This window comes from Lissotriton helveticus, chromosome 3_1 (assembly GCF_964261635.1).
Source record: "Lissotriton helveticus chromosome 3_1, aLisHel1.1, whole genome shotgun sequence".
NCBI lineage: Eukaryota > Metazoa > Chordata > Amphibia > Caudata > Salamandridae > Lissotriton > Lissotriton helveticus.
Genome location: NC_136061.1, coordinates 1895815880 through 1895838898, shown reverse-complemented (window position 1 = coordinate 1895838898; position 23019 = coordinate 1895815880). Strand labels below are relative to the sequence as shown.

The window sequence follows — 23019 nt, the reverse complement described above, 5'->3', positions numbered from 1 at the left end:
CCTGCCCGGAGATGGTGATCCTTGCGCCCTCATAATGACCCCCTAAGTTCCTAAACTTTCAAAGTATGTTTGAAACTGACGTCTCCCTACTCCATTGGCTCCTATTTCTGTAACATTAAGACAACAAGGGATGTTATTAATATTAAAAATAGACTGATATATTAATATCATGCTATCGCGATATGTGGAATGCTTGATGTATGAAGAAGGTAATCCTTACTCACAAATCTTGGCATGTGCATTCACTCCCAAATCTCCTGCCCCCATCCACACACAGTGTCACCAACAGAGTGCCCTAGTAACTCAGTAGTCAATAATGCCGCCTAAATTGTGTTTGATTTTATGAATTGAATCCTTGGCTTTAAAAGAGAGAAAAGGAGCTCATTATTTGCTTGTTATGTGTCGAGAAAATGAGGGAGTTATTATTTATAATTATACGCTTTTGTGACAAAAAAAGAAAAGCCCTCGTCATGGCTCTTCGTTTACACATCTGCAGCTAGCAACCTGATAAAAAAGAACTTACATGAGATTGTGCCTTTGATGATGGCTGCTTTCGTAATACTGACATTTAATTTAGAAAGAGACCAGAGTGAAAATTAGCATGCGTTATAAAACTATGTAAATGTGATATTGACTGTCATACTTTTAATATAGTTTGTCCAGTCAGCCAAGTCAAACTTGTAAAACTCCTCTTCATTTTCTGTATCATATCTTCTTCCATCTGAAAATAAGAAAAACAGATGTTAAATTAAACTAAATGTCCGTTGGAAAACAAATATGGGGAAGGGCCCAAATAGAACAAACTTCGCAATGGAGCCAAAACTGTGGCAGTCCTACTTCATATTGTAGTTGCTGATTTCATAGCATGCAACGAAGAAAACAAAAACTGTTCTAGTTAATATCACATAAACATTTTTTTACCGTGTCAAAAAATATGGAAATTTTGTTCTAGTTCAAGCATGCTCTATGCCTTTGCACCGTGCCATCCTCAGTGCTAGAAACTATATACAGAATCCTCCATATATATATACAACTATACAAAACAATGACAGAGCACAGCTAAAGCAAGTATACAATTGACTAATTGCAGTCAAAAAAGTGATTTAATATACAGAACATTAGAAAAGATGTGACACTTTGCTCAGCACACAGATCTTCACCACTGTTGATACCGACCGCGTGTAACCCAGCCGTTTTACTTCAATCAATCCTACTTTGGACGTTCTCAATACTATAAATAACTTGCTGCAATTTGACATCGTGACAGGGACCTGGACGATTGTCATCTATATCTGCTTTGGTTTTTTGAACATAGGAAGATCATGGTTTTATGAAAAACCTTTTGATACAGATATTGAAGCCTTGAAAAAGTCGCAAATAGCGACGAAACACATGTCGGCTGTACCATTGCTGTAACAATCTGGCAACAGTGGTGAAGATCTATGTGCTGAACAAAGTGTTACATCTTTTCTTATGTCTTTTTGTTTCCCCGCGGCCAGCCTTTTCATGGCAGGCTCACCGCCATGAAAAGGCTGGAGGTGGAAAACCTGGTAATATGCTTGGCGGACCGCGGCGGTCCTGCCTTGCATATTGTATACCCATGTCTACTGCTTCACTGCCAGGGAACGGTGGTGCCCTGCGCATCAGTGGTGGTCTGATTGGCCGCCTTGTAATACGGCGGCCGCAGGACCACCAACGTGAGTCTAGTGGTCAAAGACCGTAATCAAGCCCTTAGTCTTTAAACTTTTCTGAGGCATATTTCATTGGAGGCTTCTGTTGTGGGTCACTCAGAATTGGAGACAGTGCTGTTGTAGTAGATTGTCCCATGGACAGAGGGCAGTGCAGAGGAGAGAGCACTTCAAAGCAGCTGACACCCACAACACGACTTTCAAAGGCCAGGCACTAAATCACAGTTTGTGTTTCATACTTTGTTCAACAGCAGTTTCGTAAGGAGAAGCTTGCCCTTGTGAAAGAGTGTCCTGGCCCTTCCAGGACTGCTGGCTGCCATAAGGTCAGCTAAGACAGTTTTAGGCCGTTGACTATTTGCTACTTACACAAACTTGGCACTCGAAAGCTGCTAACAAAACTCTTAAGGCAAAACTGAAACATTGGGCTGCATGGGACTAGCATGGGACACTATCAGTTTGGGTAAGACAACAAGCTAACCACAAGGTATATATTACATTGGCAATTGAGCAAAATAGTATACAGATTAATGACCAAACTGTTGAAGCTAAGCACATGACCAATTGTAAAACCAAAAATGTTATACACCTTTTGCTCTGCCCGTATGGATTAGGGTATATTGGTGAAACATCGCATAACTTTAACACACGACTCACAGCGCATCGCTCTGCAATTCGAACTTAAAAGATGCCCGCACCTATGGTACAACATTATGTCGCACTGAACCATACTGAAGATGACATAAAATGGTTTATCTTGGAACCTATTGTAGCGAAGCACAACCAAAGCAGTGAACTTATTAGAAAAAAACGGGTAGTATACTGGATTTTTACCCTGGACACTTTAAAAAAAGGTCTAAATCAGGAGATACCTTGGGCCCAGGTCCATGACAGTAGTACATAAAAAGACAACAGGTTGAGTAAGTTATGATATAACATTTCCATATCTAGATTCATATATGAACGATTGTATCTCTCAATGGGGCCCATTACTGCAATAGGGCGCTACTTTGAGTTTGTGCCCCTTAACTACTATCAATATATGCATACAATTATATAGCCTCATGGCAACTGAGTGGATTCAAAGGTCTGGTGGTAATTATAACTCTGAGTGGAGCCTTTTGGTATGATTTCAAAGTGGGAGGAGCCAGTTCCTTAAATAATGTCTTAACTGAGGTATTTTGTCTTTTGTTTGGTAGTCCTAGGGAATACTATTAGTCAATATTAAATTTGCCATGGAAATGCTCAGTATGCTGTTGAAATCACATTACGAAAGAATGCGAGCTGATGGACGTTGTTTACATCGCCACCAGTTTAAATATCAGGGTCTTTTCTTTGTGTCTGATACAGAAAAAAGAGAGTGGCAAATTCGGAGTGATGTACCATTTGATGCTTTATGGGGAGGTGAATTCAGAAAACCATTACCTAGACAAGAAGGTTTTTTTGATGTTGCATACATGCTATGACTGTGGTGTGTTCCACCGAAGACCTTGTGAAGAGTGAAACACGTGTCTGTGGCTAGAAAAATGAAGTATAGGAGGAAATAAATATTTATCAAGCTTTGCTTCTCAGAAAAACTACAACATTGCAAAGATGCACCACATTCACAAGAGTCCAATAGGAGGGCTATTGAGTTGCATTTATAATGGTGTCACCTGAATTATAACACATTTTAAGGAATCTTAAATCTTAATTAAATGTTGTAGCAATTATAACGCTCTCACTACCTCCTTGAATATAACTAGGAGCAATACAAATAAGGCAGGCTTTTTAACCCTTTCGCCTCTAGGCCTTATTCCCCCCATGCTAAGTAACCCTGGGCATAGTTCACGTAGTAGCGCTGCGCATAGCTACGCGAAGTGCACTTTGCACTACGCCAGCTAGGCAAACTGCGTGGTGTGGTAGGGAAACTGCTGTTTGCACTGATTGCACAGTGCTGGATGCTTGTCCGCACTGTGCAATCATAGCAAACGGCGTCTTGCACAGTGCAAGCAGTCGGTCTCTGCCGCTCGAGTAGATTTGTACTTGAGCGGCAGGTTTCTTAACGCGGACAGGTAGTTTCTCATCGCAAGCGGTCACAAGCACATGCGACCACTCGCAATGAGAAACCTGACCTCCCCGCATTAAGAATTTCGCTGGGAGGTTTATTTTCCACACTTGCGATCAGCAACTTGATGTTGCTGACCACGAATGAGGAAACAGTTGCACCGGGTTGTTGTTTTGCTCGCTCGCGGTCGCCAACTTGACATTGAGGACCGCGAGCGAGCATAAAATACACGCTACGTGTTTTTGCACTATCCTATATGCAATTTGTGTAGTTGCGCAAACTACGCACACTCCGCGAGCGTAGAGCAGTGTTTAGCCCAGGGTTAGTGCTAAGCCTTTTTTTTGGCTATTTGGGGCAGTTCACGCTTAGGCCCCTGTACTTTTTGTCCACATAAGGTATCCATGTCAAATTTCCGCCCTTTTTTCCAACACCCTGAGGTACCCAGGGTTTGTGGATTCCCCTGGAGGGAACCCAGAAATGAGCCAAAACACAGCTATATATATTTTTTTTTTTAAATGAGAACAAATTGCTGAAGAAGAAAGCGTTTTTTTACCTGCAAATGGCATCAACAAGGGGATTGCTGTGCTGAAATCACTGTCTTTTTACCTTTCAGGGACAGGCAGACTTTTGTCAGAAAAACATCATTTTCTACACAGTTTTGACATTTTACTGGGATATAACTTATTTTTCCTATTTTTTGTGCTTTAAACCTCCTTTCAGTTAATGGAAGAAATGGGTCTGAAAAAAATAATTGATCCCAGAAAGCTATACATTTATGAGACATAAACATAAGTCTGAATTTAGCAAGGGGTCATTCTGTAGATCCTTCAAGGTTTTTATTTTTAGAAATTAACAGTTGAAAATATAAAATATTAAAATTGAGTTGAAAAAAATAGCAAGTTGCGCCAACATTTTCACCTGACAGATTTTTTAAAGCAATATACTGTTACATCCGCTGGACCCTTCAGTTTGTGGAGATATATAGGACTTGTTGGTTCACCAAGACACCGAGGACCCCAGAGCCAATACCTTGTTGAGTTGCGTCTTGCAATGGTTTTCCATTGTGTACAAGGTATATAGCAATTTGATAAAATATAAAGAGTGAAAAATAGGTACCAAGGAAACCAATATATTTCCGAAATGGAAACAAAATGTAGAGTTTATAAGCAGTGTTTTTTTGCACATTTCCACAATTGTGGGTACCCGTACAAGCATGTGAATTAGAGGCCATTTTTTCAAAATTACTTCTTTTTTATAAAGTGTCTTACATTTTAAAATTCAGTTGTTAATAACACTTACTCTACTATTTTGTGTTCCCCTAAGTCTCCAAATAAAAATGCTACCTCAGTTGTGTTGTTATACCTAGTGTCTGACAAGAAATGACCCAAAAAGCAACGTGGACACATCACATTCTTCCAGTGAAAACGGACCCTTTTTCTGCAATGTGCTTATCTGTGGATTTTGAACCCTTGCTCATCCGGCACCCAGGGAAACCTAGCAAACCTATAAATTTTTTAAAACTGGACACCCATGGAAACTCAGGAGGGTGTGACTTGTCTGGCTCTCAGTAGGTTCTGTTACCCAGAATCTGTTGCAAATCTCAAACTTTTTCCAAAAAGCACATTTTCCTCACATTTCTGTGATGGAGAGTTCTGGAATTTGCGTGGATCCACAAATGTCCACCCACCCCACATTCCCCATAGTCTTTCAATAAATATGGTAACTCACTTGTGTGGGTAGTCCTAATGCCTACTAGAGGAAATGGGTCAAAACGCAACGTGGACACACACATTTTTATAGTGAAAATTGACCCTTTTTTGCAAAGTGCTTTGCTGTCGATTTTGAGCAATACCTCTGCTGGCATCTAGGGACACCTAGCAACCCTATACATTTTTGAAAACTATACACCCGGGGAAATCCAGGATGGCATGACTTCTGTGGCTCTCACCAGGTTATGCTACCCAGAATCCCTTGCAAATCTCAAGCTTTGCAAAAAAAAGTATTTTCTTCACATTTCTGTGATTGAAAGGTCCAGAATCAGCATTGATCCACAAAATTCCACCCAGCCTGCATTCCCCAAAGTCTCCTAGAGAAAGCTAGTAAACCTATACATTTTTGAAAACTAGACACACAGGGAAATCCAGGATGGGGAGACTTATGTGGCTCTCAGCAGGTGCTGTTACCCAGAATCCCTAGCAGATTTCAAACTTTGTCAATAAAACAGATTTTCCTCACGTTCGTGTGATGGAAAGTACTGGAATCTGCATGGATCCACACATTTCCACTCACCCCTCATTCCTCAAAGTCTCCCAATAAAAATGGCAACTCACTTGTTTGGGTAGGCCTAGTGCACACAACAGGAAATGGGCCAAAACGCAAAGTGTACATACCACGTTTTTACCGTGAAAACGGACCCATTTTTTGCAAAGTGCCTAATTGTGGATTTTGAACCCTACCTCTAACGGCACCTACGGAAACTTAGCAAACGTATCCATTTTTGTAAGTTAGACACCAAGGGGAATCCAGGATGGGGTGACGTGTATAACTCTCACCAGGATCTGTTATCCAGAATCCCTTGCAAACCTCAAACTTTGTAAAACAAAAACATATTTTCCTCACATTTCTGTGATGGAACGTTCTGGAATCAGTGTCGATCCACAAAATTCTATCCAACTGCATTCCCCAAAGTCTCCCAATAAAATTTTTACCTGACTTGTATGGGTAGGCCAAGTGCCTGCGATGGGAAATGGGCCAAAACGCAACATGGACAAACCACATTTTCACAGTGAAAACAGAACCTTTTTTTGCAAAGCCCCTAGCTGTCGATTTTGAACCCTAGCTCCGCTGGCACCTAGGAAAACCTAGAAAATGTATACTTTTTTAAAAACTAGACATCCAGGAAAATCCAGGATAGGGTGACTTGTGTGGCTCTCACCGGGTTCATTTACCAGAATCCCTTGCAAATCTCAAACTTTGTAAAACAAACATATTTTCCTCTTGCTCAGGGGGCTTAGATAGCCCCTTGAGCACGTAGAAAGTGAAACTGAAATGAGCCTATTGGCTCATTTCAGTTTTGGTTTCAGAGAAATTATGTCAGCGTGACGAGCACGCTGATCGTCATTTTCCTCAAACCAGCAGAACAACCTCAGGAGCTGGGAAGCCAGCTCCCGAGGCTGCTTAGTGCCCAAAGAAATCCCTCTGGTGCCAGCATGAGCACTGGTGCATCGGACGGCCAGGCAAGACACACACAGTATTCATCAAGGTTTTAATAAAATCTGTACTTCTGCCTTGGATTTGTTAACATCGAAACCAATTAGATCAGAGATTAAACCTTTTAGGTGGTTTGATGCCACCCTGTTTAGCTGCACACAAACAGTTAAAGTCTGCCCCTTACTCTAATCCCAGATGTGAGATTAAGCAATCCAGTCACATTTATAAAGATGTATTGGAGAAGCATAAAACCAAGATAAGACAGAAAGCTTGGAAGGATCTATCAGAAGCAGGAAGGGTGAGGGGCCCTATGATGTTCTGGGAGGTAGGGAATTGTTGATTTTTCGTAGACTCTGGTACCCCTTTTTGGAGTCCCTTATACTCCTAATACTAAATTGGAAGGATGTTTCTTGCACATTCGCATATTTGCACATTATAAACCGATGCTGCTATTTGTAAATATATGAAACCCTTTTTCTTGCCAGTACTGTAGTAATATGGAGATATAGATAATAATGTATTTCTTGATCCCTGGCTGCTACTACACCATGCACTTTATTAAGATAGTCCTACAACTAGGATGTATGCCTTATGCACTTTAGGAAATTGGTGTTCAATATAATGCTGCTAGATAAGCTTTATGTATACATTGCCATGCCATTTTAATAAGACTGGAAGGAGGTTTCTTTGTGTTTTTGCACACTGGCAATTTAGAATTTTTGCATTTTTGCACATCGGCACTTTAAAACCTATGCTGTTATTTGTAAATATGTGAACCATTCTTCATGCGTTAGCATTGTAGGAAATATGGAGACATAGATAATAATCCACCCTCTGATCCCTGGTTATTATTAGACCATGCTCTATATCTAGACATTTCAATAACTAGGATGTACGCTCTATGTTTTTCAGAAAATACATGTTTAACATATGCTGCTAAATATATGTCCTATGTATATATTGTTGTTTGTTTAATGGTGATCCTTGCATTTGACCATGTATGTAATTACGAGCACACTTTTATGGATAATGTAATATCCGAATAAAGGTTATTTTGACTTTGACTTTGAGTCCCTAATACCTGGGTGCTGCACCATACCAATGTTTTATTTATATGAAAGAAAAAGAGCCTGATCCAAAGGATGGGGGACTACTTTTAGGGACAGACCTTCAAGCCCTTAGTAATACAATAAGTGTGGCGGAGAGGCCAAGGCTCTATCGAGGAGTATTGCTGAGAAGGCCCCCAGTCCTCATGATATTTATAAATCTCATACATCGCTTTGAAGTCCACTTCTAAGAAATGTATTCAAAGCCACAATAATTGGTCTGCTCCCTGATTCTTGGAATAAAGCTATCATCAGACCAATCTTCAGGAGGGGAGATACATGTTTGCCTACCCCCTATTGCCCAATCTCTTTAATAGATTCAAGAGCTAAGATCCTTGGCCAAGTCATTTTGTCATGACTTGAAACTTGGCAGGAGAACATAAGATCTTATCCAAAGCTCAGTTTGATTTCCTTCATGCGATTTGCACTATCGAACAGTGTCTAAATGTGTATCATGTGGAAGGGCAAATATGTGTTTGCAAAGAAGAAGGCACTCCATTTAGCATTCATGGATCACTCAAATCATTAGATTTGGTAAATTTAAAAAAGCTATGGGACACAAATGGAAAAACTGGGTATAGAATATTTTTTTAATATTAATAAGATGCCTGCATGCTGAAATATCAGTTTCAATCCAATATGAAGTCACAGACGAGTTAATCTCATCCGTAAGGACACATATAGATGTCCGCCAAGGATGTACCATGGCACCCTTGCTCTTTCTGTTATATATAAACAAGGTTAACAAATACTTACTTGACGAAGCATGGCATGGAGCGTTAATATTGCCGCCACACTCTAAGAGTCTTCGCACCAACAGAGACTTCTCCTCTCATCCTGAAAACCTGCAACTCCCATGGACTATTTCGATGTGCTTGGATGACCCTGGACCCCTGAGAAAATGACATTTTCCTGCGGACGGCCTTCCTCATCATGGTAGTGCCCATGCAGCTGGACTACCAGAGAACTCAGGCCACGGACCATGGGGAAGCCTGGGGTGTCGCGCCTGGAGCGCAGCATTGCCACCGCTAGAGGCTCTGCCATCCCCCTTTGCTGCAGCCTCCTGACTCAATGGATGCTCCCCTCCTTTCCAGCAGTGCCCAACGCGCCTGGAACTGGGCCCTGTATGATGACACTGGCTTTATGGACCGGGCTGTTGTGGGGGCTCTGCTGCTTTTGGGGCCTATATAACTGCTCACTGCCCCCCCACCCTCTGATGGTGGCACCGTACATTTGCCTGGTCCTTCTTTTGTTGTGCCCGTTATGACAATTTAACCATGAGGGCAGGTGTGTGTTTCCTGTGGCCCTCAACTCGGTCAATATAAACAGGTGGTAAAGACATATTCAGCCATTCCTGTTTCCCTACACTGAAGTTCTGCCCCTCTTCTGTGTACTGTTTCCCATTGGTGAGGTAGATGATTAGAGTTTTCCCCACTACACCAGGCCAGTGCCCCCATCCCCTTGCTGGTGGCGCTGAACGGCCTGGGCTGGCCTGATCTTGCACTGTTTGACTGTAAAACCTGCAGGACTTTATGGGGCATGCACCGGAGTGTGACTCTTTGAGTGGGACTTAATTAATCGGTGCACTCACTGATCCACCCTGCATGGACTGTACCCCTCTGGTGCACCACCACACTATCTTGTCTAGGCGATCAGCTGTTTTCCCCTCTCCTTGAGCAGGGTCCTCACTCTCCCTGAAGCCACACGGCCCAGCCTGTGTTGTACCCACCTGTACCTTCCTTGCCTTGGCACGGACCCTGCGCTTCTTGCAGGGCCACTGGCCTTCTACTACATTGGTGCTTCGTTCTTCAAGGTCAGGAGGTGTTGCATTGTTTCCTGGATCCCAGCTCCTCATGCTGGTAAGGGTTACTTGTCTGGAAATATCGTGTGACCCCCTACTCTCCTCCAGATATTGGCAAAGAAAAACCCACCCATCTGATGAGGTCCCAGACTTGCAAGAAGCAATTCACAACAGGACCTGGGGCAGGCCAGAACGGAGGTGTTAGCACTTAGAAAGTGTCCTGATCGGAGAGTGATCTTGCCATGATTCTATTCAATCCTCCCTAGCTGCTGTGGAAACCAAAATCAGTGGCATGCGGGTGGATGTTGCTCTGCTGCGTCAGGACCTGCCCAACGCTACAGCCATAATTACCAAAGCTGAGTCCTGCCTATTCATAGTGGAAGACAATGTTACTACTCTCAAATCCCATGTCATCATCCTTCTCACACACACAGTGGAGCTCCATCATCGTGCTGAAGATGCTGAGAACTGTTCCCCATGCAATAACATGCGCATAGCTGATTGCTAAGACACCTCTGGGAGCATCCCTGAGGCCGTTGATCACCTAAAACCTTAACTTTAGAGATGAAGAAGCACCCTTAAGAGAGATCCGCTCCTGTCCTGAACTGCTGTGGTGATGCCAAGGTTCTCCTCTTCACTGATTACACCCAAAAACATTGTTCTTGCTTGGTGGTCAAGCAGAAGCTCAGGTCACTTGGCCTTCAATACCACCTTCTCTTCCCTGCCGGACTCCGAGTGGTCCACGTAAATAAGTCTCACTTTTTCAACAATCCAGAATCTGCATGGACATGGCTTACAGAGGAGTGGCCACTCCACAGGCCCGGCGGGGTCTCCCCCAGGAGACCGGGCCCATGGGACTAGCCCAGATTACTGCAGCGCCCAAACCACGGTGCTATCACAATTGTTCTTGCAAGAGGCGTAACACTCAATGATCCAAATCTTTCTTGCCATCTCCCCTGACATGAGACCAATCTCCATCACCCACGCACTCCCTCCAGTTCGATGTGACAGAGAACAAGCTGGCCTATGCGGCCCTCTGGTTGCAGCTCCCCCATCTCCCGCTGTTACAACAGCAGACACGGACTTATCGCACAGTCCTGCATTGTGACTTTGTACTCTCTCTTTGTCCTGATCTACCAAGGTACCTACTCTTTGAATTTTAACATCATATTTCATGGCTTATCCTCCATTATGGAGGGTGAGCTACTCTGTTCCCACTTTCAAGCTGTTTTGTGCTTTCTCTTTCTTTCTTCTTTTCAGGGCAACAGATGCTTCTGTGAGGTCCTTATGCTCCAGTAGACTCACCTGCTGCGTAACTGCTGTCCCTTCCTGGCGCATAAAGGCTATGACAGAGTTTTTCACTCTGGCTTTACTTGAGGATCCTGGGGGTTGGCAATCTTGTATCGTCACTCCTTCCCCATTACTCTCACTCCCGACGTGATCTCCCAATGCTATTTCATTTTTTTGTAAACAAATTTTATTCAATAGTATCAAAGTAGCTAGGAGCAATACAATGGGATTCTAGAGCTTAGATCGTACTTTCGACAATAGTTATCGACAACCATATCAGAGATCTCAAGGCTATTTCATCAAATGTACTGGTGCAGTTAAAGGTCAAACCATTAACCTGATATGCATGTACGCTCCACCAGCAACTCTGGATGTCTTCCTTCGGGACCTGTCTGAGACACTTCTCTACCTCCCCCAGGGGCTCATGTTCATAGGTGGTGACTTCAACACAGTCTTCGCTCCAGATAATGATGCTACATGTCCCCCTTCTGTGTCCCGAAGCACCGGGCCCGTCATCTTTCTGACTGGGCAACCAGTCTTGGGCTCTGTGAAGTGTGGAACCCCCAGGTTACTCAATTTACACATACATCTGTGGCGCACCATACCTATTCACTCAAAGATCTTGTTTTCATGCTGGCCCTAGATTGCCTCTCCATCTCACATTCTCAGAACCTCTTTCGGGGCATATTGGTTCATGCTCCTCTTTTCATTCCCCACAGCACCCCCAGAGATGGCCTACGTCCTCTGTGGCGCCATTACGTGTGGTACCTTTGGGATAAGCTTTATGTTCAGGCTCTCAGAACCAGACTACAATCCTACATTCAAAGCAATGAAGGCTCCGTTTACTCTGTCGGTACCCTCTGGCCCACCAGCAAAGAGACCATTAGGTTGCACACATCTAACACAAGAATGGGCTCACTCCCATGCTATCACCTGAATGAAGCTCTGTGCCCTTCACCTGGAGGGCTGCCTCACAACAGACCCCTATGGCGAGGTCCTCCGGCAATTGAGCCTCTTGCATAAAGAGATACGTCTCTGATCTTTAGAGGCTCCCAAGCACCTTTGGCGCACTTTAACAGCCAGGATCCTTAAGTGAGGGGACAAGAACGGAAAGCTGCTGTATTGGATGGCCTCTCATCCACAGGCTAATAGAATTGTAACCAAAATTATGAATATCAAAGGCAGCACTCGCCGTACACTACCAGAGATCGCTCATTCACCCACTACTACGAACGTTTATATATACGGTTCCCCCTCAGGTGAACCTCTATTCTGTCGTCCAGTTTCTCGAAGCCATGCCTTTCCCTCGCCTGCCCTATGCTGAGGCTCGCATACTAGACGAACCCTCCACTGCCAAGGAGGTTGGGGCAGCTATCTCTGTAGTGTCCTCCGGGAAGACCTCCATCCCCGCAGAATAATATATGACACCTCCTAGCCCTTTACCATGATTTGGACAGGGGGTGCCTTCCCCTCAGAACTGGACAGTGATCCTGAAGACTCAGCCCCCTTCTATTGTTGGTGCCAACTATCATCCCATAACATCCCATAATGGTCTGGCCAAAATCTTCTCCACGGTTTTTGACACCTACCTTAGGCAAGTCCTCCATCTCCTTATACATCCAGATCAAAGGGGCTTTATGCCCACCCTCAGTATGAGACACTGCCTTTGATGCCTCCATGCCACCCTGGCACACTGTCATTTCCTTCCCTCTAGCCTAGCCTAATACTCATCCATTAAAAAAAAGGCCTTTGACACTGTGGAGTGGGGTTATGTGGAGCGGGTGCTGACCCGAGCCAGGTTCAAACCCCGATTCCGCTGCTTCATCTGAGCACTGAAATCTAACCCCACGGAGTGGGTTGTAATCAACGACCTGCTATCCAACGTCTTTATCGTCCGTAGGGGAAGCAGGCAGGGATGCCCCCTGCCTCCTCTCCTTTTCTACTAGTGATTAAAACACATGCATGCCTACTCCTCAGTGATGCTCAGATAGACAGATAGCATTGGGGCAAGGGACACGGCCACATATCCCTCTATACCGGACGATGTCCTTCTCTATCTTGCAGATCCCATGGTCAGTGGGCCTTGCTGTCTCCATCTCCTTCAGTGCTATTGAGAGGCCTGCGATCTCCATGTTAATCCATCCAAATCAGTGCTGGTGCCAATGGTCTGTCCCACAATTGCTTTGATTGGCAAGATAATATCCCTCTTCACCATCTTAGTTTTAAATACCTAGGTGTCTGAGTGATGCTCCACCCTGAGCTTTCCTGGTCCCTCAGCTTTGGACCCCTGACGTGGAAAGCTAAAGAGGACCTTGCCCAATGGCAATCCCTCCCGCTGAACGTGATGGGCCACGTTGCATTGTATAAAATGATGATACTGCTAAGGTTTCTTTACATTTTCCAGAATCTCTCGCTATCTATCCCTCTAACCTGGTTACGTGCCCTTGATAGTGTCATGACCTCCTTTTTGCTGCACGGTTCCAGATCCTGCCTCACATTTGCTTACTGCCTACTGCCCGGGGGCACATATGATGGGGGCTTAGGAATGGAAATTTTATATCTTTATTACCTGGCCTCCCAACTTCTGGTGATACACGACTGGTTTAATGGGGTCCGGTCAGACCCTGTCTAAAGAATGGAACTCTCACTTTTGGGTTACCCCAAACTTTGGCCCTGCTCTACGGATCCCCAAACCCTTGCACCATTCCCCCGGTGACCAGTGTGGTCCTCCTGCCGAGGAATGCACTCTGTCATACTCATTGGATTACCACCCTGATGCAGCAAATTCCCATCTGGCACGGCACCTGGTTGAGTAAAGTGGTAGTGCTACAAGACTTTGGGAGGTGGGATCTCATTGGTATTTTACAACTGGGTGATGTATGGTCGGGGTCACACTTAGAATCCTTTTATGTGCTCCTGCGCATTTATGCACTTGACTCCACACAATTTTACAAATATTTCCAGTTGCGGCATGCACTCCTCATCTATGTACCTTAAGCTGACTCTCTCCCAGAATTCAGTCCAAAAGAGTCCGAGGTTCTGATGGGGCCACTGGGCAGGGGGTGGGGTCTCCAAAACCTACCGTTCACTGATAGTCAATGCCCCAGGTACCCTGGACCATCTAAGGTCTCGCTGGGAAGGATGCTTGGGACCCCTTGGAGATGATGACTGGTGGGACATGATGGTGAGGCTAAGGACCATTACCTTTTCCTTGAGGCTGCGGTTTATCCAGACATACTATTTACACTGTGCCTACCTTTCCCTGGCTAGGTTGCACCAAGCAGGTCTTTTTCTTGAACTGACTCGCCCCCATTGTGGGGACGGCCCAGCTGATTTTTTCCACATGATGTGCTCATGCCCCAAAATGCAGGCGTTCTTGACCCTGGTGGCGGTTGACCTGACTGAAGTCTTGACTTGGGAAGCTGCACTTTCCCCTTTTGTTATCTATTAGGGTTAATGGTGGGACTCAGAGGCTCAAGGGCTGATCACACATTCTTAGGCACTGCCCTCATGGTGGCCAAGCAAGAAATTGCAACTCTATGGTAGAACTCTACCCCCCCACTCTCTCGCAATGGTGGTGGGGGTGGATTGGTGAACACAGTGCGAGCACCCTGTCTATGAGGCCCAGGGATGTCCCTTGAAACATGGGCATTTTTTGGGGAAATGGCTTAGACAGATTGCCTAGGGCCCTACTTGTTGCTATATGTTTTTCAATACTGCCTTTGTTCCCTGGGATTGTATTATTTCTCTGTCCTATACCGTGGTTGACAGCTGCATCATCTCCTACTGTATAATTATACACCTTGATATTTCCTTTGTAAAAAACAAATACTTACATGAAATCGGTATTGTTATGTTATGTTATTGGTTATTTATAGAGCGCATGATCACCGGGTAGGTCTCTTGGCGCTAATATGCTGAGGATGGGAAATCGTTTCAGCTCAGTTTGACTACATACCAATGATGTGTTGCTCTACGCAAGAAACAATGAATGGTCTTCAAATTTTATTAAATTCCTTTTTGTTTTTTATGAAAAGTTTGGATTTAAAAGTTAATTTTACCAAATCATTTGTAATAACCTGTGGCTCAGCTAAAACAAAAACTAAGAATTATTGGCTGGATGGGACAAGGTGGCACAGCATTATGAGGCCCATTAGGATGGTGGGCGGCGGTGCTGGGACCAGCCGCCAGTGGTGAGGCGGTCCTGCACCGGCGATTAGGATGTCACCGCTGCCGTGACTGTGGCATCCTCCATTCTCAGCATTGTGGCGGGCAATGCTGGGAATGCACCGCGTACATTGCCCTGCACAAGGTGACAGGCACCACGAGGTGCCTGCCACCATGTCCATGACAATGCTGTGGGGTACCATAGGTACCCCCATGGGCACCCCTCACCCCCTCAATACCCGGGGGACTTAACGGGCCCCCGAAAGCAAAATCTGCATGCCTTTCCATGGCGGCATTGCTGCCACTGAAAGGCATGTTTCCGCCATCATGCTAATATGGATGGCAGTGTCTAGCAGACACCGCCACCATATTAAACCCTTTTCCGCAGGATCGACTTGTTGACTGGGCAGAAAAGTGGCGGACGGTCTTCCCCTCTGCTGCGGTATCCCCCACCATACTAATATGGCAGGGGTAAATGGGTGTCGGGCAGGGAAGGATGCAGGGCGGATCGCCACCTCCATGCGGGCGGTGGCGAACTGCCCTACATCCTATTGGACCCCTAAGACTTCTAATTATTTATTAATATTATTTCATTCCTCCCTGAACATTAAGAAATCAACATTTCAAGTAAACTAATGAAGCAGTGTTCACATTTGCACAAAAACTGCACTAAAGCCCAGTTAAAGAATGAATCACTATTTACAAGCGCAAGTGCATACCTGTGGAGACATTCTGGGCTGGCATCTGGGGCTACTCGAAGCTAGACCCTCTCAACGCACACAAAATAGCTTACTTTGCAGATTATTGTTGGTACCAACAAGCATTGCATCCATTATTGGCATGATGAAATAGACCTAACCAATATGGAAGATGCGCTTAGTCTGGTCCCGCTGATTTTATGGATAAACTGATGGGCCAAGCAGGAAGCAGGCTTGGTTAGAGCCTTTTTTGCAGATTGTTTAGCAATAGATAATGTGCACTACATTCCAGGTTTTACATATGTGAAGAGAATGTTTTATCAACTTGTAGTGCCAGAAATGCATAATAACCCTGGGGCGATTGTTTATGAGTTGCAAAGGAACTAAATAGTGCTTTTTATAATTTCGAATGGAGTTAAGGAGGGAATGAGTGACAACTTTGTCAAGTAGCCACCAGAGGGCTAGAACCTTATTAATCACTTAGAATGAATCCCAGTCAGTGTTTTCTCTTAACCCACGTTAGTCTGAACACAGTGCACTTTATTACATCTTTCCCTACTCATGGGTCCTTTAAAGGTCGCGCATTCGAGACCTCTTGTATATACTTTAGTATATACTTATATGTGTATGTACTTTGTGGGCTCTGGAGATCGGCCCCAGGAAATGTCTGCTTTTGATTAGAGACTTTTATTTCTGTTCAACTGCCTCTTTTTAACTGTCATGATAGAAAATGACCAGTAGAGGTCAGTAAAATACAAGAATTGCTTTCTGCTCGTGTAACTGCCTCTATTTAATTGTCTTGATAGAAAACGACCTGTAGAGTTCAGTAAAATGCCAGAAATGCTTTTTTTATTTTTCTGCAATCTGCCTCTATTTAACTGTCTTCAAGAAAAAAACCAGTAGAGGTCAGTAAAATATCAGAATCACTTTAACGTTCTTTAGATTCCAGTCCATAGAAATTGACTTCCATGAGCACCCGTAGACAGTAATATTTTTTTCAAATCTTGTATTTTCAGTGATATGACAACAGAAGGCCCTGATTTTATATAAAAACAGAGCTTTGGACTAATACCAAATCCAGCTGAAAGGCAATGTTTATTTCCATGTGTTCCCATACCTGCCGTGTCACGCAGTTTGGTACTTATTTTCCCTCCATGTTAAAGAACAGTAGATATTTCAGCACCCAGGCCAATGTGCTGCATAGCTAAATACATATAAGGTCCCAAAGGCGAGACCGATTGCATTGCAAATGCTTGTTTAGAATACTCCCTCCCTGCCCCTGCGATGGTGTTTCCAGTCTAACCACATGTCACTTTATGCTATTTTGCATACTATACTCAACCTCTCGCCATTCATTTCTGATTCCTATTCTCCACCATACTGATATCAGATCATATAAGTTTTGCACTGATATGTCTCCAGAAATTAGAAACACCAGCCATTTGTTTTGCTGTTTTAAACTTTTTAAAGAGGACTAAAATTATTAGAAAAATATATGAATCAGGATTGTGAACCTTATAAGGGTTTTAATGAGAGATTTAAAATGTACTGAATTAGTTATATTCTGTCTTGTATATAGTCCACATTTTACTGTATATCTATTGGAATGTGTTCTTGTTGTGTTTATGTTCTTTTATGGCTGTTTTACAGCCAAATAAAGATTGTTTGACTGACAGAGTTGCCTTTCACTTGAAAACCACAGCTGAAGGGGATTGGTGAGTGCCCATCCTGTTTTGACTGTGGCCACATGAATGGTGTTTTAACTGCGCAGAGGAAATAGCCGAAAGTTTGTTGCCAGTTCATCCTGAAAAGCTACTCATTATTGGGTTTTTTAGTGGAAAGGCATTTTCTAAGACAAATATTTGCCAATGGGTTGCACAACATTACATACTTTGGGGCATATGTACAGAGAAATTGTGCAGCGCTGCGGCAAATTTTGTAGCGCCACGCCGCGCCATTTCCAAAAAGCAGGTATGCTCCGTATTTACAATATTATGGTGCACCCCTGTGTTTTCCCAAGCGCTAGCGTCAACAGAGACACCCTTGTGCCATAGTACAAGGGTGCCTGCATTGGAGGCATGATTGTTTATGTGTAGGAAGGTGTTCCTTCCTGCACATAAACGATCAATAATGGCGATTTTCTTCAAGTGTGCTGCGGAATGTAGCACACACAGAAAATGAAAAAACAAGGACAAATAAAAGTATTTATCCTCGTTGCACCAACCGAACACCTGCTTTTGCATGTTTTAGCCCTGCCTCAGATTTATAGATCCTTGTAAATCTGGGGCAGCGTCAAAAGAAATGGGTGTTGTGGTGGAACGCTCCCAGCAATAACCATTGCATCCCCCTTTCATGCAGATACCTGTGTGAAAGAGTACCATATTTGCAAATCGGCGTTAAGCCACAAAAAGTGGCTTAACGCCACTTTGTAAATATGGAGCTTGGCATTTCCCCACCAGAACATCAGTAAAAGTGACGTGCTGGTGGTGTAATCCCCTTGTACAGATGCCCCTTTGAGTATTTACAAAAACAACAAGTGATGGACTGAATGTGGATCAATGTCACACACTCCCCCAGTCAAAAGATCTGGGCCCAAATCCATTGTTTTTTTGCACTCCACACCACCCTGGGTTAGACAATGGCGATATGCAAATCAGCTCTGACCCTGTTGCCCCATGGGAACAGTCCAGTCCGAACTACAAAAGCCATGTCCTTCCCAGAACGGAATCAAGCATCCGAGGACCGGACCGGTTTCGAGGTAACACCTCTCTTCAGCCCGGCTAGCTTGACTCCAAGTGGTGTGGAGTGCCTGGGACCCACGTCTGGGCATCCCCAGCGCACTTAGGGCGGCAATTGCAAAAACAACAAGTGATGGACTGATTGTGGATCAATGTCACACACTCCCCCAGTCAAAAGATCTGGGCCCAAATCCATCGTTTTTTTGCACTCCACACCACCCTGGGTTAGACAATGGCGATATGCAAATCAGCTCTGACCCTGTTGCCCCATGGGAACAGTCCAGTCCGAACTACAAAAGCCATGTCCTTCCCAGAACGGAATCAAGCATCCGAGGACCGGACCGGTTTCGAGGTAACACCTCTCTTCAGCCCGGCTAGCTTGACTCCAAGTGGTGTGGAGTGCCTGGGACCCACGTCTGGGCATCCCCAGCGCACTTAGGGCGGCAATTGCAAAAACAACAAGTGATGGACTGAATGTGGATCAATGTCACACACTCGCCCAGTCAAAAGATCTGGGCCCAAATCCATCGTTTTTTTGCACTCCACACCACCCTGGGTTAGACAATGGCGATATGCAAATCAGCTCTGACCCTGTTGCCCCATGGGAACAGTCCAGTCCGAACTACAAAAGCCATGTCCTTCCCAGAACGGAATCAAGCATTCGAGGACCGGACCGGTTTCGAGGTAACACCTCTCTTCAGCCCGGCTAGCTTGACTCCAAGTGGTGTGGAGTGCCTGGGACCCACGTCTGGGCATCCCCAGCGCACTTAGGGCGGCAATTGCAAAAACAACAAGTGATGGACTGAATGTGTCCCAGGCACTCCACACCACTTGGAGTCAAGCTAGCCGGGCTGAAGAGAGGTGTTACCTCGAAACCGGTCCGGTCCTCGGATGCTTGATTCCGTTCTGGGAAGGACATGGCTTTTGTAGTTCGGACTGGACTGTTCCCATGGGGCAACAGGGTCAGAGCTGATTTGCATATCGCCATTGTCTAACCCAGGGTGGTGTGGAGTGCAAAAAAACGATGGATTTGGGCCCAGATCTTTTGACTGGGGGAGTGTGTGACATTGATCCACATTCAGTCCATCACTTGTTGTTTTTGCAATTTCCGCCCTAAGTGCGCTGGGGATGCCCAGACGTGGGTCCCAGGCACTCCACACCACTTGGAGTCAAGCTAGCCGGGCTGAAGAGAGGTGTTACCTCGAAACCGGTCCGGTCCTCGGATGCTTGATTCCGTTCTGGGAAGGACATGGCTTTTGTAGTTCGGACTGGACTGTTCCCATGGGGCAACAGGGTCAGAGCTGATTTGCATATCGCCATTGTCTAACCCAGGGTGGTGTGGAGTGCAAAAAAACGATGGATTTGGGCCCAGATCTTTTGACTGGGGGAGTGTGTGACATTGATCCACATTCAGTCCATCACTTGTTGTTTTTGCAATTTCCGCCCTAAGTGCGCTGGGGATGCCCAGACGTGGGTCCCAGGCACTTCACACCACTTGGAGTCAAGCTAGCCGGGCTGAAGAGAGGTGTTACCTCGAAACCGGTCCGGTCCTCGGATGCTTGATTCCGTTGTGAGCAACTGTTGGTGCATGGAGTGCCGTGGCTTATGGACTCTACCATGTCCCCACAGGCTGTGGGGCAGAAAGCGGAAATGTCACACTGTACGTCTCCCTCTGCATGCGTATGGGTAGTGGGTTAGACCTGCGTACGCCAGGCCTGTGTAGGGGTGTGAACAAAAAGCCCTCACACTGCTTGATGGTTCTCATTTTGAATGGACAACATCTGCCAGAGTGGCGCCTCCCAGCCCGCCACGAGTCCTGTGCCGAGCGCGGTGGTGCCTGCGTCCCTGTGTGCCTGCTGCACCCCGGAACGCTGGTCCCCAGGCCCCTCATGCCTGCCCCAGCGCACCAACGAGGCTCCGCTCATCTGCCTACACCGGACTGTGTCAAACAGGGCCCACCACATGCCGGTGCAAGCTCCAAGCACCAGACCCGCGACCTCTGCAGCCTCCACAGACCATCGCTGGACCCCCGACGCTAGCCCACAGCACTCCTTTTTCATTTACATACACTACCGGCATCCTCTTCGGCCCAGTAGGCCCCACATGTGGAACTGTGTCCTGAGTCCTGAATGGCAGTGACCCCAAGTCCGTGGCAGCGGCCACAGAACCACACCCCCTTCGATCAGTGAGGCATAATTCCACATGGTGCCACTAACCCTGTTCAACGATAGCCGGTAATATGTGGTGCAACTAACCCTGTTCAATGCAAGCCAACGACACGTGGTGCCACTAACCCTTTTCAACACAAGCCGACGACACATGGTGCCACTAACTCTGCTCAATGCAAGCCGGTGACATGTGGTGCCACTAACCCTCTTCAATGCAAGCCAGTGACACGTGATGCCACTAACCCTGTTCAACGCAAGCCGACGACATGTGGTTGAGGGCCCAGGCCTACCCTTTGGACCAGTATGTCGCACTTCCAGCAATCTTTCGCGAATCATAAATGGCAGAGTCCACACCAGTGAACGCACCGAGAGGAAGATGCGGTTCAGACCGGACGACAGCCGGATCAGAGTCACGGAGGTGATCGAACACTATCAGCAAATAACCTGGTGCCATCAACCCTGTCCACCGCACGTCTGTGTCCCGTGGTGCCACTAAACAAGAACTACGCAGGCTGGTGGGGCATTCAAACCTAAGCCTGTGACACTCGGTGAATGGCCCGTGCTGACTGCTGCCTCGGGCCTACACTGCAGTCGAGTAGGTCACTCACACTTTTGAATTCAGCCTTGATTCATTTATCGAAAAAACTACTAAGGGCTGGCTCTAATCAGTAAGGCTGAGCCGGGAAATGAACTAACAGAACAGGGGTGCCAATACTCATAAGAATAATTTTAATCAAACAATGTACATCCAAAACAAGAAAAGGAATTCAAGAATGGGTATTTGCTACTTAATAGCTTTTTATTGGAAACATTTTCTGATATATTTCAAAGTTCAATACATAGTACAAAATGTGCTTTTTTTTAAAAACAAACAGGTGGGACATAGGAATATTCAACGTGCATTCAATCATTCAATCAAAAAGACAGGCATATCACAAACGACCAATTGAGATTCATACACTCGAGAAAAGAATTTTTATGAACAGTATTCAATAACAAAAAAACTCAAAAACAACCACGGTCTACATACGATTTCCAATGGCAGTGAAGTGGGCTAATTTATAAGGTACATTCCTATATATCAAACAAGCTGGTTCAAACTCATTATAAATTAGTACTGAAAGGTAATGTACAAAAAAGAGAGCTCCGGGTTGAACTGATTGAATACCCAGATGCTCACGTAGACCAAATGTGGCGGGCCTACGCGTTTCGAATCCCACTGGAATTGTTGGGGATTCTCTTCAGGGCCTACTGTAGAAATGTAAAACAATTGGAGACAAAGAGAAAAGAAAAAGGAAGGAAACATGAGTGAAGCAAAGTTTTTATAGTTTTGCGAGTAGACTTGAGGATACCCCAGAAGTACAGCTTTGCAATGCTACAACCAGTCTTTGTAGAGGCTTACCAATTTCTTTGAAGGGTCCTAGACGTGTGCTAAGAAGACTGGCTAGTCATGGGGGGTCTTATCCTGTAAGATGGAGAGTATACCGCATGACAATTCGACCATATTATTTATAAGGGGTTCTTAAGTGTAACAAAACACTAACAAGAGTCGCCACTCTGAGGAATTTTATTTATTTATTTATACTCACCTATTCGCAACTCGAGGAGTGCGTTCTAATGAAAAGGAAGCTTGTATGCCGAAGTAGGGGTGCATCCACACTAAGGTATCGATACCTGCCTAGAAGTGAACAGAGTTCATTAGGGCTGTTGTTTCATCGAAAGGCGACAGCCGAAAGATGAACAACATGATTAAGAGATCTCTTACCCCTAGCAGAACTTGATTGTATCTCGGGGCAAAGGATGGGACTCACGGTGGAGATGGAAGGGAGGTGAAGTATTGACTGTAAATGGAAAAAAATGGACAATTATGTATACAAGTGACCGCGAAGCGTCATGAACGTATCAATTAACGTTACGAGTTTAAGAAATATTTACCAGTCTTAAGCACTTGAGGGACCGGAAACAGTGAATCAATTAATGCGTGAAGCGGAACGGCAAACAATACTAAAATGGAATATTTGAAAAAACAATTGGCTATTAGCATACATGTTTCCTTCTTTTTTCTTTTCTCTTTGTCTCCAATTGTTTTAGATTTCTACAGTAGGCCCT

At 45.0% G+C, this 23019-nt stretch overlaps 1 long non-coding RNA gene across 2 annotated transcripts in view; it reads right to left on the bottom strand.

Moving 5' to 3' along the window:
- The window catches only part of LOC144825198 (uncharacterized), a 106006-nt gene that overhangs the window by 49996 nt on the left and 32991 nt on the right, over positions 1-23019 (bottom strand). For both annotated transcript variants that reach the window (XR_013609329.1, XR_013609330.1), the window contains exon 2: positions 644-721. This is a non-coding gene — a long non-coding RNA (uncharacterized LOC144825198). The remainder of the gene's footprint in view (positions 1-643; positions 722-23019) is intronic.